The sequence below is a fragment of the Meles meles genome, chromosome 6 (genome assembly GCF_922984935.1).
Source record: "Meles meles chromosome 6, mMelMel3.1 paternal haplotype, whole genome shotgun sequence".
Lineage (NCBI taxonomy): Eukaryota > Metazoa > Chordata > Mammalia > Carnivora > Mustelidae > Meles > Meles meles.
In genome coordinates, this window is record NC_060071.1 from 69,651,447 (window position 1) to 69,655,317 (window position 3,871).

The following is a 3,871-nucleotide window of genomic DNA, read 5'->3' on the forward strand; positions in this document are numbered from 1 at the left end:
TAGTAACATCTGGAGCCATATATTTAGCTTTTAACTTTGAAATTAATTTAGAAAACACTATGGATCTCAATTTACCAATGAATCAGTAAAGAAATAGACACTTTTTTCAATTCAAATTTATCCTCATAAACATGCACAAAATTAAACCAATTAAAGAGTGAGCATATGCACATATTGACTAAATAGATATTTTCTTGTTATGAGTCCATAACAAAAGCCAAAAGAAAGGTGGTCTTAAAAAGACATACATTTATAGGTGTCTATACTATCATACCACATAAAACATACTTTGTACAGAGCACTTCTGAGCTGTGGAGACTGTTCTGTGGGAAGAAGGAGCCTGGGAGTCCGCCCCCTAGTGAGCCTATGTCAGATCCCCCTCACCCAGTCAGACCTGCTCTAGCCCGTTCAGACTCAGCAGCCATGGGCCATGGCTCCCAATGGAAATTATATGACATAGAATATTTGGGGTGATATCTTCCTGAAAGATCTTCAAGAATTACAGGAAACAAACAAAAAAACAACACTAATGCATTTGAGAAAGTGTAACATTTAAGGGAGGGGGAAAAACCCTGCTTTCCTGACCTGCAGCTTGGCTGGGTGCTAAGATGTCTGTGGACGTTAACAGCCAGGGGCAAAGAGGACTATGACCCATACAGTGAGGAGGAAGAGGATGAGGATCCCAGGGGACACAGAAAATATTAACTGGGAGTAGCCTGCAATGTGGAACAGCAGGGGGCCGAAGATCCTGATGAGTATCAGTTCACTGCCAGACCTATAAAGAGTTTGAGCACCCTCGAGGAGGATATAACCAGCCTAGCCTCTGTCCTAAAGGCCAGTGATGCTCACCGCCATTAGCACATCATATGGCACAGGTATCTCATGTAGTTGCTAGACTTATATTAATTAATTTCCACTGGCAAGTTGGAGAAATACTGGACAGATCCAAATCTGATTCTTCTCAGCTGCTCATTGAGGCTCAAGTTCAGCCCGATCCCTCAAAGCATGTCCCTGCAGCCCACCCCCTTCACCCACTGCACAATGGGTATGCAGTTTGCGCAGAAGGATAACTACTTTCTCTGGCTTATCAGCACCAGTTTTGTTGCAGCTTCTGGGAGCAGCACCATTCAGTACTTGGATGGGTGGGGGAATCTCTTGCATAACTCAGGACTGTCCACTCCAAACACTAGAGAACTTCGTGTTCCCATTGTTACCTGATGAAGAACTGAGACACAAATACAGGGGCTACCCTTTCATTCCTAGCTCCAGCTGTGCTCTGGTGCAGATTGCCCCCTGGTGATTCATGTATAGAAGTCCAGAGCTTGCTAAGTACAGTCCAATCAGTGCAATGAGGTCTTCCGTTTCAAGTTGTCAAATGTGTCATGTGCCACAGACCATGCCACAATCTGGAAATGGCTCGGGAAATGTGCTGATGACTCTGAAACAGCCAACTACCTAGGTGCTCACGCTAAAGACTATCCCAAGTGCAACTTCTGCATTGAGAAGAGCAAAGGCTGCAATCACATGTGATGCTCCAACTGTAACCATGACTTCCACTGGGTATGTCTAGGACATTAGAAGACCCACAGCAGCAAGTACTATAACTGCAGCTGAAACAAGTAGAACTCTGACACTGTCGACCAGACCCAGCAAGTCCAGGCCAGGGAGGTCTTCAAGAAGTACTTGTTCTACTTTGAGAGGTGGAAGACCATAAGAGCTTGCAGCTGAAGGTGCAGATTGACCAGTGGATTCATGAGAAGATTCAGAAGAGGGGCATGAACAATCTGGGGACCTGGAATGACTGGCAGCACCTACAGAATGCTGTCACGCTCTTGGCCAAGTGCTGATACACCCTGCAGGACCCGTGTCCATATACGTATTACATGGAGTCTGGACCCAGGAAGAAGCTATTGGAATACCAGTAGGCTCAGCTGCAGACTTTGATCGAAACCTGTCATGGAAAGTGGAGTGTGCAGACAGCTATGACAACGTGAGACTTAGAAAACCAGATGCACACAGCAGAGCAGTGGAGGAAAAGGCTAATGAAGGATCTCCATGACACCTAGATTGGGACATGGACATGCCGGAGTGAGGAAGATGTGGCTGCAAGGTATCCTGGGTGACATTTCATGACCCCAGCCACAGTCGGGGCCCCACTCTAGGAGACACCGGCTACCACCATTTAGTCAATTTCTATTTTCTTCTCATCTTTTCTCTCTCTCTTTCTTTTTTCCTACCAGGGTAGAGGCCATGTTGAATTGGTCTCTTTTTAGGGTTTTTAATTCCCACTGGATGGTTGTTGGGAGGAAGGAAAAGTTTTATTTCTGAATGACTATTAATAGTATTAGGTCCTTACAACTTCATAATTTTCAAATTTGTATAATTAACACCAAAAAAGGCAAACCATAGAATTACGTAGAACCCCTTAATAATAAATTGGCATTGGAGTGTTTTAAAAAATACTTTGTACAGACTTTAATGGTGTTTGCTGAGCTGAATTCACATTGCTATTGACACACACATCTATTTTAGACAATATTGAATTTAAAAACGTTTAAAAGCCATCTTCAGATTGAGGGATTACTTATTTGCCAAAAGAAGGATATTGAGTCCCTCAGAGAAATATAAACTCACAAGTCTTTCTTCTGTGCTGCCCTATACAGTGTTTTCTGCAATTTCTTCTAGATCTGTACAAATCTTAGTCAGTAGACTTAGACTCCACTATTATTAGGAAGGATTCATCCTCTGTTTGGGGAAAACCAGTTTAAATTTGTATATAATAGAAAAGCTTCTCTAGACAATTCAACTGTTAGCAGTTTTCTCCAGAAATCAAAGAAGTTAAAAAGAATTACCTCACGGACACTGTATACTCTACTTTGTTAATTAAATTACTTATAAGTCATCCTTAACTCCTTTCTATCATTGTGAATGACACTTAATTTTATTGTATTCCTAAATAAATCCAATCTGATTTAATTCTTATTTGTCTCTCCTAGAAAACTTCAGTTACCTTTTCACTACTGGAAATCAAAATAGATGTAATTTTACCTATTGTATCGTTAGTTTGCATTTATACCCATTGTATACTCACTGGCCACACTACCTTGTCTTACCGTTTGCATGTGAAAACAAATACTCTAGTTATTTGAATCTAGACCTTCAACAGGTATGCCCACTAGAGTTCCCTGATTTATGAGAAAAGCATCAGGATTACCCTGAGATCTGCTGTGATAAAGCCCCTCAATTCCCCATTAATCTAATGTAGATTTTTCCACTGTTAATGATAAAGTGCTTAGGACAGATGGATTTGAAGTGAATGTTTAGGCCGTAAGTTCCCTCATCATTAAAATATCACAACTGCACTGACATCACACACTTCTTTGTGTTCAGTGTCCCCAGATTATAGTTTATTCTGTTGGATACACTACACTTCTCTAACCCTATCCACATGTAGCCTAATTTAGAAGCAATTATTACATATCTAACCAGATGCTAACAGATGAAAGTAAACAGAGGCCAAGAAAGAGAGTGTCTGTGCGTGTGTGTGTGTGTGTGTGTGTGTGTGTGAGAGAGAGAGAGATAGAGAGAGAGAGAGAAGAAAAAGAGAGAGAGAGAGAGAAGAAAAAGAGAGAGAGAGAGAGAGAGAGATTGATTTCAGGCTAATTCAGAACTGTTTATCAGAAACAGTCATAGCATGATAACCTTGCAAGCTCAGCAACCATATGTTTTGCTCAGCCATCACTTATTGAGAATATGGACTGCATCACTGCAATAGGCATTGTGAGGGATACAAAATCTATTAACTGAGGTGTAAAGTAAGTCCACAAGTGGCCAGCCAGTTTGGTGTCTAAGAGAGCTCTTGGCTGACTAT

At 41.5% G+C, this 3,871-nt stretch overlaps 1 pseudogene; it reads left to right on the forward strand.

Annotated features, from left to right (window-relative positions):
• Positions 1-608: 608 nt before the first annotated feature.
• Positions 609-2,066, forward strand: LOC123944742 (annotated as a pseudogene).
• The last annotated feature ends 1,805 nt before the right edge of the window (positions 2,067-3,871 follow it).